This window comes from Tiliqua scincoides, chromosome 5, assembly GCF_035046505.1.
Source record: "Tiliqua scincoides isolate rTilSci1 chromosome 5, rTilSci1.hap2, whole genome shotgun sequence".
Lineage (NCBI taxonomy): Eukaryota > Metazoa > Chordata > Lepidosauria > Squamata > Scincidae > Tiliqua > Tiliqua scincoides.
In genome coordinates this window covers 113,230,496-113,241,175 of record NC_089825.1, presented here as the reverse complement: position 1 = coordinate 113,241,175, position 10,680 = coordinate 113,230,496, and positions in this window count along the sequence as shown.

Sequence of the window (10,680 nt, the reverse complement as noted above, 5' to 3'; positions counted from 1 at the left end):
GCAGCTGACACTTCATTGACTGTCTGCTCTGGTGGTCTGTGGGGGAGTGTTCTCTCGGCGAGCTGATTGAAGTGATCAAAAGTGATCTTTTTTTCTGAGACCGCATGGACCACCTGTGACCCCCAGACCACAGGTTGGAAACCAGTGCCCTAAATGCTACATTCTTGTGCTAAGGCCTCATCTGAATAATAGGGAGCACCTAAGCCAGAGAAAACCTGAAAGAATATAAGTTTTTCATCGTGGTTGTGGAGACCATCATCATCATCTTACCTTCCAGTGTTGGATTAATGGTGTAATGAATGAATGATGCCATTCCGACATCCCCCGGAAAGGGGGTTGGGATCCAGCCTCCCTCCCTTCCCTCCCGCCTCCCCCCACTCCTCCCCAAAGCTGTGGTTGCTAGTTCTGGAGGCTAGTAGCTTAATTAGCTTTGACTCCTTGATTCAATGTAGCCAAAGAGTTGGTGAAGGCTGGTAGGGTTCCTGACTTTGTGTTTGTGTCACTACCAATTTTGTTTACTCTGTATCAGGAAGCTACAGCTTTTGTTTGCAGGTTAAAATGTGCTGTGCATGCAAGATGCAGTCATTCGTGACATTTAGCAAGGTTCGTGCTCCCCCAGCAGGCGCCCAGCACCACGTACATATGCAGACAAATCATACCAGCTAAATACAGGTGAAAAACCTAGTCAGGCAACTCACTGACCACCTGCTACTTTGCTGGGTTTTTACCACAACAAACTCAGATCCCAGGGAAGCTAATTTTCTCACCTGTGATTATCTACAGTAATTGTCCAGTTCACCAAACCCAAGGGGTGTCTGGAGGACTTAAGAAAAACAATTGCTATACTTGTTTATTAAAGCACGCTGTGATGTTGAGGGAGGGCCCAAAGGGTTACGGTCAGTGCCTTGTCCATTCTCTTTTCCTACACTGCATTTTGTTTCTCAGTAATCCTTTAAAAGAAAATGATGGGATTGTAGTGAGTCAGTACCAGAAATGCTACAAAACCTCTGTGGAGTCACTGAAGGACCGGAAATTGAAACAGTGCCATTCAGAATTCTCCGAAGGGAAGGGTACAGTTGATGACATCCTGCTGGTCAAAGTAGCAATGGGGTCAGCTCCTATTCCAAGGACAGCATTTCTTCTTTGTTGAAGAAAAGAGTGGAAATAAATGCTTCTGGAAAGGCAGTCTTGTTTTCAGAATGATGGTGTCCTTGCTGCTGCTGCTGCTGTTGGGTCAGCTACCTTCTATCGGGTGTGAGCACTATTCGGTCCATCCCAGTTGGAAGTCTCATTTGATGAAGTGCAGAGTAAATGATCCTTCTTTTCTTCTACATGAGTTCTATCAACTAGGAAACCTTGTAGTTGGAGAGACTACTTCCCAGAGCTTCTTAAGGGAACATTCTGCAAGTTTCACGATGCTACCAGCTCCAGTGCTGATCAAGGAGATAATGTAAGTTTTAATGTAGCATATACCATCTGGTTGCTTAGATGACAATAACTAGGAACAGATAATTTAATGCCTAAGGAGCTGTATACTGTATACCTTCCTTTGAATGTGACTAATATCACCACAGTTCTCAGACCCTTGCTTTGCTCTTTCTCTCAGTTAAGCGACTAGAGAAACTTTTCAGGTTTTTGAGGAATGTCATTTACATTGCAATCTGATGCACATTTACTCAGAAGTATGTCCTACATTGTTCAATGGGATTTACTCCCAGGGAGGTGTTTATAAGATTGCAGCCTTACAGCTCAATCCTAACTCCACCTGCCAATGCAGCCACGCCACTAGAACTCACACTGCATCTAGCAGGGAGGCAGTCTGGAGAAAGGGAAAGTTCAAACCTCCCCAGTGGGTCTCCTTGGATCTGCACCAAATACTTAGTCGACACAGAACCAAGGAGAGTAAGGGAGGTGGAAAGAGAGGTGGAAGGAAATGGCCGCACTTCAGTGCCACCAACACTTTACCTCCTGTCTCTGATTGGTTAGTTAACGCTTCTACATTAGTTCCTAATTAGAAACCCACTGTGTTTTTAATAGTGGTACCCACCAAAGCTTTTCAAATGTGACATTCCTCCTGCTGGTAGATGGTAGACATAAAGTGTGTATGTTTAGGGGAAAAAATATGTTTTGCAATTTGGGAGAGGCAGACAGAGGCAATAGCTATTTCAAATACGGAGAACCCTGGGAGTTCAGGGCCAATTTGGAGAGATCGTGATGTGGGGTATTTGTTCCCTTTTAGATGCACCTCATAAAGGCCATTCATTAATCCAGAGGATGTGTTAATGTGCAACATCAGCAATTGCAGTGAAAACATCCCTTTGATTGGGGGCATAGGCTTATATCCTTGCACTGGGCATTACTCAGGAATAGCTGTTTGTATATCCTTCAGTTTTACCACACAGAGAAAAGCCTTCACTCCAAAATTTAGAAGCATCAACTATTTAAACAATTGACTTGGCAAAGGAGTCAACTAACAGCAAAATCTTACCTAACCCCAATGTGCAGATTCAAGTGAGCCAATGAAGTGTGTGCTGCATTCTAGGATAGAGAGGCAGTTGCAGTGCTCTCTCAGGGTAGTTTTCTTCCCTTGCCCTGGGGAAAGTATACACTCTTCGGTAGGAAGGGGCGTTGGGAGAGATGGCTTTCCAGGGTGGGGGGAGCCGAGCAGGGAGAGGACAAAAGGAGGCATTCTGGAGGAAAGGAGTGGGGTGGGAGGAGGGCAGGACTGGTAGGGCTCAGGCCCATCGAACCCTGAGCTCCGTGTCAGGCTGCACGGCCTGAATATATGCCTTGCCTGGTTTTATGTTGTGTTATATAGAACATAAATTTTATTGCAGTGGAATACCAAAGAATTACCAGCATGCCCTCGCCTTGGTATTTGCTATAAAGGAGGTAAATGAAAATCCAGCACTCTTACCTAATGTCACATTGGGGTTCCATATCTATGACATCTACTATCATGAAAAAATGGTCTCTGAGAGCATGCTGCGTCTGCTTTCCACACAGCATAGATTTGTCCCCAACTACGAGTGTGAAGTTCAAAACAATTTGATAGCCATTGTTGGAGGACTACAAACTTTCACAGCACTCAGCATTGCCAGGATGATAAACCACTACAAGATTCCACAGGTAGACGTTGCAGAAGATAGGATTTGGATGTGGACATCTATGGTACATAAGTGAGAATGTATGTATTATATTTTCAAGCAAAAGTGAAAACATTCTGGAGTGGACCTTTTTTGTAACAATATTGTTACCCTGTTGCTGTTGCTTACAATTACGATGAGAAATAATCAAAGAATCAACAGATTAAGATTATGATTACTACTACTACTACTGCTGCTTCTGCTGCTGCTGCTGCTACTACTACTACTACTACTACTACTACTGCTACTACTGGAGGCCCCAGCAATAACACCAGTTGACTTACAGAAGACCACCATAATTGGTACAGCATCCAACCTTCATCAGAAGCTCATCTACACCTAGATGTCAGGCAGATGTCCTTGTGGATGAGGATTTACCAGCTGATAAATGTTGTGTTTTTGTGTGTATATGATCATTATCAGCTGTGTTGTCATTTTGATGTGAATGTAATAATAATAATAATAATAATAATAATAATAATAATAATAATAATAATAATAACTTCGTCCAATATGTTAAATTTACCTGACAGCCCAATCCACTGCAACTCCTTGCAGCACGATGTAGGGGCACCAATGTGACTTTAGCATCCACAGGGGAGTTTCGGCCTCTGGAGGCCTTTTCAGGGTAGGGGAATATTTATTATTATTATTATTATTATTATTATTATTATTATTATTATTATTATTATTATTATTAACAGTATTTATATAGCGCTTTTCAACTAAAAGTTCACAAAGCGGTTTACAGAGAAAAATCAAATAACTAAATGGCTCCCTGTCCCAAAAGGGCTCACAATCTAAAAAGATGGAAAAGAATACCCGCAGACAGCCACCAGAACAGACACTGCTGGGGTGAGATGGGCCAGTTACTCTCCCCCTGCTAAAAAAAGGAGCACCCACGTGAAAAAGTGCCTCTTACCCAATTAGCAGGGGTTTATCTATTCCCTTGTCCTGAGATAAACTTGTGCCAGTCCACTGGGTTTACTGGAACCTGTACCAACAATATTGCTGGTGTAAGTCCTGGATCAAGAGACTGAGGTCGGGAAGGGGTTAAGTTTTGGTGTGCACTCCCAGAACAACTTCTTTCCCTGTCCCAATCTGCCCTCTATGCTGTCCCTGTCACTGCCCTGTTCCCCTCACCTCCTCCTCCCTCTCACTCAATGCGCACTCTTTGTGGACACTTTGCCCAATTCTCCATAAAATTACTTCACCGCCATCTGCAGATGGGTAAACTGCTGCTCTGCTAGGGCTGTTGTTGTGCCAGCATCTGTGAATGCCAAGGCATATGCCATTCAGACTGGAATATCTGGAGAATAGGTTTGGCTGCAAGTCATTCTTTTATTTTCCAGTACATTTACGTGTAAAGGTTTTAATGATATGATTAGGTTAGACCCTGTCATATACTGTAACTTCTTTATACATATCTATTTATTCATCACTGCACCAATGTAATGTGGCGTGATGCAGCCAATCATGTAGGTTGTGGGTCGGCATGACCAGAAGCAACTTCGAGGTTGTGACAAGCCCATGACCCACCAAAAATCAGTTTTGAAATGCTGCATTAGAGGGTTTACCTGTTCTATATTGATCAGTTTTTATAGTATTGTAAACTCAACACCCATTAGGGAGAATCAGGACCCCCTCAGTTTGAATGTTGCTCCTGGCCTGATTTCTCTCTAGATGGTCTAAGGCAGCATTTCTCAATGTTTGTCACCTGCCATACCACTTTCCATCTATTGGAAGAACCACCAGAAGTAACTGGCAATGATGTCATTGCCAGTTACTTCTGGATTGAGAGGCCAGACACAGCACGACAAACAGTAAGAGGATGAGGGTGGATGGGTGGACTTTTTGAGTGCACAAAAAGCACACACTGGAGCTCTGCCTGCCAAGCTGACAGCCCAATCCTATCCGCACTTTCCTGGGAGTTAGCCCCATTGACTCCAGTGGAACATATTTCTGAGTAGACATGCACAGGATTGGGTTGTGAGTCTCCTACTGCTGCTTGTCACACTGCATTACTGATTTCACTGCCAGATAGTGGGGTCTGGAGGTCCCTCAAGTACTGCTGGACACCAACTCAAGTACCATCAATGGAACAAGTACCACCAGCTGAGGAACACTGGTCTAAGGCAGAGATTAACAAATCCCAAGCCAGTACTATGAATTTCATGTGGATGAAAAGAGGAAATTTTTTTTGTATTTTCTACTCCCTCATGGATTGCCCATAGGAAAAGTCACTCTATGAAGCAGGACCAACCTGCTTATTGGAAAACTCTAGTGGAGAAACTGGCCAAGGATGTTGTAGTTCCCATTTTTGAACTATCTGGAACTCCAGAAGCCCCAGACTCTCCTGATCTCCTTCCTAGAGCTCCTGTCACCCTCTGGTCTCAAACTAAGGTTTCAAAATGGAAGTTAGAGTTGTGGACTCTGCAGAAAAACAACCACAAGTTAAAATTAGGGAAAGATAGAAACTAAATACAGAACCACAGGATTAGGTTTGGTGGGCAATAAACAAGGAAGAGAGAAGGCAGTAGATAGACCCCACAATTTTAAGAGACAATCTTATCCAGTTTTAGCATGACAAAGAACACAAAGAGAAAACTGATACAAGAGTCAAGGAACTATGCTGGTGGCAAAAATGAAAGAAGATGTGAGTCCATGTTGTGACATTTGCTTCTCTTGCGCCATGGTCAATGCCAACCCCACCAATCCTAAATCTCTCTTCCAAAACCAACAAAGAAAGGAACACTCATCTCAACTTCAGAGAGAATTTATAGGTCCCCTCTGATTTGAACCTGGACCTTCCAGGTCTAAGTCCAATAACAGAACCACTAAATCATCCTGGCTCTCTTTTAAACTCCACTGCCTCACTAAAACCAAGCCCCTCTGGAGCCTTGGTTCCACATGTCCTGGCTGGGACTCTATAGTCCACAAGAGATCCATCAGTGTCAACACTGGGCACATCAGAAAACTTTCAGTGGTGAGATGAGCTGCAGCTGAGTCACGTGGGCCCAAGCACACTTTTTCCACCAGTATAAAAGAACCACAGTGCCAAGTCAGCACCTAGGACTTGTAACTGGGCACTCTTTCCCCTTTCCAGCCCTTTCCCTACTTCTTCACTGCCCTGCTTCCTCAGCAATGAGAAACTGTCACTCTATTGCCCATTGAGCAGGCACCTTTCCTGAGCTATTCTGAGCGTAACTGAAAAGCTGCTGAATCAGCCATTGCTTTTTTTTTCCTCATTCCAAAACAAAATCATTTTTGAGCAGCCCAGTCCTACCCCTGGGCTCTGCTGCATGCTTTTGGCAAGATGAGGAGCAAGCAAAATATCTTAAGCTTACCTATTCTACTGCATCGTGGTTCCCAATGGAACTGCTCAGATCTGCACCATCCCTTTGTCTGGTGTAAATCTAGTTGGATCCAAGGCAGCATTCAAGACCAGGAAGGGAGGACAGGATAACGGCGGTGCTGCCGCCACAGATTTCTGCCCCCAGATCATTCTCATCATGTGCATGTTTAATTTAAAACTGATTTCATCTGAAATCGCACTGAACTGGTTTAAATGTAAGAACTGAAACTGAACTGGACAGGGCTGAATACCTTACTAATTTTTTGGGGTAGGTGGGGGTGGTAAAAGTTATTTCAGGCTGGCTACAGAGAGAATTCACTTCGTGGAATGGGGCTGGCTTCCTCATCTTAGTTCCCCTTATTTATTTGTTTTACTTAAATTTAATTATTTTTAACTATTTATTTTAATTTTCTTGATGATGACGCATCCAGCCATGACATCAATTCCGGTGGGTCCTGGACAGATTGTCATTCCAAAAAGTGGATCCCAATGCTAAAAATGTTTGAGAATCACTGTTTTCACTCTATTCAAGTTATTCCTCTCTGGTCTCTTTTAGCTTTCCTATGGTTCCCTTGACTCAAGCCTAAGTGAAAAGAAGCAATTCCCTTACTTATACCAGATGCTCCCAACGGAGACCGAACAGTGCTATGGGATTGCTCAATTACTTTTGCATTTCCAGTGGACATGGGTTGGGATCTTTACCCAGGCTGAGTACACTGGAGGAGGCTTTTCGAAGGCATTGATGCAGATACTTCCCCAAAGTGGTATCTGCTTTGCTTTTATTGCAGAAATGCCACAATGGACTTCTACTGATAAAACATTGGACTTGTGGTATCGTGACTGGGGGAAAATGTCAACTCTCGTTAGTAGTAAAGTCAATGTGTTTATAGTTTTTTCTTCCTCTATGATCATGTATTACTTGGACTGGTATTTTCAAATCGAATTCCAGCACTCACCATTAGGAAAGGTGTGGATTTTGACAACATATGGCAATTTTGAAACACATACAAATAAAAAGAACTGGGATGTCCAACCATACCATGGGGCCATATCCCTATCAGCTCATTCAAATGAAGTACCAGGATTTAGGGAATTTCTTCAGAGCATCAGTCCCTCCTGGGTTAAAGAAGATGGTTTTATCAAAGATTTTTGGGAGCGAACCTTTGACTGTGCATTGACCAATTCCAATATTTCTAGTGTGAATGAGAAAACCAAAAAAAATTGCACAGGAGAGGAGAAGCTGGAGAGCCTTCCTGGGACACTCTTTGAGATGAGCATGACAGGCTACACCTACAGCATCTACAATGCTATACATGCCATTGCACATGCTTTGCATATGATGTATGAATCCAGATCTAAACACAGAATAAAGTTGCCTGGGAGAATGATGGATTCATGGAATTTACAGCAATGGAAGGTTTGGCTCTATACTTTTGTATACAGTAGTTCTTTTAAAACTGGTTCTAACTGGTACAGCACGACCTGGTAACTGCATCAAGCGGAGAGAAGCTATGTCTGCAAACAAGCAGCCAGAGAAAGAGCCGTGGCATGAAGGATAAAGTGGATAGAGAGATGCTCTTTACATTCTCACATAACACCAGAACCAGGAGACATCCACTAAAATTGAGTGTTGGGAGAGTTAGAAAAGACAAAAGAAAATATTTCTTTACTCAGTGTATGGTTGGTCTGTGGAACTCCTTGCCACAGGATGTGGTGATGGCATCTGGCCTGGATGCCTTTAAAAAATAAATAAATAAATAAATAAATCAACAACAACAACAACAACAACAACAACAACTAGGTATTTATATACCACCTTTCTGGTCATCAGATTCCTCCTCTGACTTTATTCATAGGCTGGCATTCATAGGCGGTTTACATAGGCAGGCATTTTTAAATCCCTCAGGGGAATTTTTACAATCATAGAGGTTCTCTCTTTCAAGAACCAACAACATTTCAGAATGGATCTTCCTGGTTTGGTCTCACTTCTGGCCTCCGGTTCTTCCACGCAGGCTGAAAAGCAGCTCCATCTCTCACATGGAGGGCAGCCAAGACGCTTAGCCAAGTAATATTGTGCAATATGACAATCACAATGATGTTGCTACTTCAACTTTGGTTTCCCCCATCTTTGACACCAAGTTCTTATCTGCAGTTTATTTGAAGGCTCCCTGAAGAGTGGAGCAAATTTGTCTAGTTAGCACCTCAGTGCTCCACTACATAAAATGTTGTGCCACTGAGTTCTGGTGCACAAGATGCTATTTTCTTTTGCAACTCTTTCAGTAATGTTTATAACCACGGGCATCTCTCAGGGAGGCAATGGACCTAACTGCCCAGGCAAAGCACAAAGCAAAGCTCATCTGGTCAAAACCTAAAAAACTCTGAATCAGCCTATGAAAGATACTAGTCAGTTCTAACACCCTGATATTATCCTTTTGTAACTTCCTTCCCTTTGCTCTTAGCTCCATCACTTTCTCGGGAGTCTCTCATTCAACAACAGTGCTGGAGAGGTGGTGCATTTTGACAAACAAGGAAAATTAGTTGCAGGATTTGATGTTACAAACTGGGTCACATTCCCAAATAAGTCTTTTGCGAGAGTCAAAGTTGGAAACCTGGATCTTCAGGCTCCTCCTGGAAAAGAGTTAAGCATTTCTGAAGAAAGCATTTGGTGGCCTAAAGCATTAAACCAGGTGAGAGGGAAATGCTCAAGGACCGTGTGGTGAGATATCTGAAAAAAAAATGAGTCATTTCTACTAGTGTTCTTGATACACCAAGGCAATGGCCATTACTGAGACGCTGAATATGTTGATTTCAAGTTTCTAGTCCAGAGATTGAAACCGTGAAAGGGGATGGGAGAGTACCAGTTTAAGTTTGGTGAAAATGCACCTCTTTGAGACCTTCTGTACATTGCTATTGAAACCTCAACTGTCAAAGCATACTTTCTTAATCCTCAATTTTTCCCACTCATGTTTCTGGTCAGACGCTGCCCATCTCTTTGTCTAATGACTGCTGCCCCCCCCATTTCAATGAAGGAAAAGAAGTAAGCCCCATTGAACAAAATCAGACTTACCTCTGAGTAGAGCTGGTTAGGATTGTGTCCAAAATTATGCAAGCTCAGCAGAACCAATGTACATAATATTCACTAAGCACTGAATTCTAATTTATTTTCTTTGTATTTATGGATAGATGCTACCCATTTCCAAGTGCTCAGACGAATGCCTTCCAGGTTACAGCAAAAGAAAGAAAGAAGGGGAGCCCTTCTGTTGCTATGACTGTACCTCATGCCCAGAAGGACAGATCGCTCACCAGTTGGGTAGGAAATCATTTTCTTCTAATAATCTCAAAATATGTAACATTTGCAAAATATGCAAAACAGGACAAAGTACTTATGCTTGAGTAACCAAAATGTAAATATCTCAGCTGCTTAGGATTTGCAACACACAAATCACAGTATGCCCTTGAAATATAAAATGTGCATTTACTAATTTAAGCATAATCGTATCTGGGCATTACGCTGGAGGATCTCGTGATCTGCTACCACAAAACCTGGGCTTCTAGCACAGCAAGCACTCCACTGTTCGGTTGGATGAAAACTAATAGTGCTGCTGGGAGGCTAACTTGCATGAAACCTACTGGAGGGATTCCATATTCCAGTTTAATTAGTGGATTTTCCACTTCTCATAGTGGTTTATCTGCTGAAGAAAGTCTGAATATCTGCTGTAGAACTTCTTGAACATCCAAGGCTGCCACCCTATACAGGTTGAGACTAATTCTTCACATTGGTTCTGTTCCAAGCACTCACAGTGAATGGCAAAAAGTGCAAATCAATAGCAAATCAATTTTTTAAAAAAAGTTTCTTTGCTCTGGTGATTTAAAAACAGCCTTGCTGACCTTTGTGATGTAAGATAAGAGTCCTTAACAAGACAATCCATCAATCAGTCCTCCTCCAAGAGCTTACAAAGAGCTGAGAGCTTACACTCAGCCCCTCACTTCACCAATGCAAAGGGATCACCTTTCTTTCATGTGCTCAGGGGGAATAGAGGGGTCCACTGGGGAGAGCAGGACTGATGGATTGTCAGCCAGCTGCCCTCTCTCTCTCTCTCTTCTCTCTCTCTCTCTCTCTCTCTCTCTCATTATTGTTAAAGGACTGTTCAGTTTTTTAAACTGCTTTTAAAGGGGTGC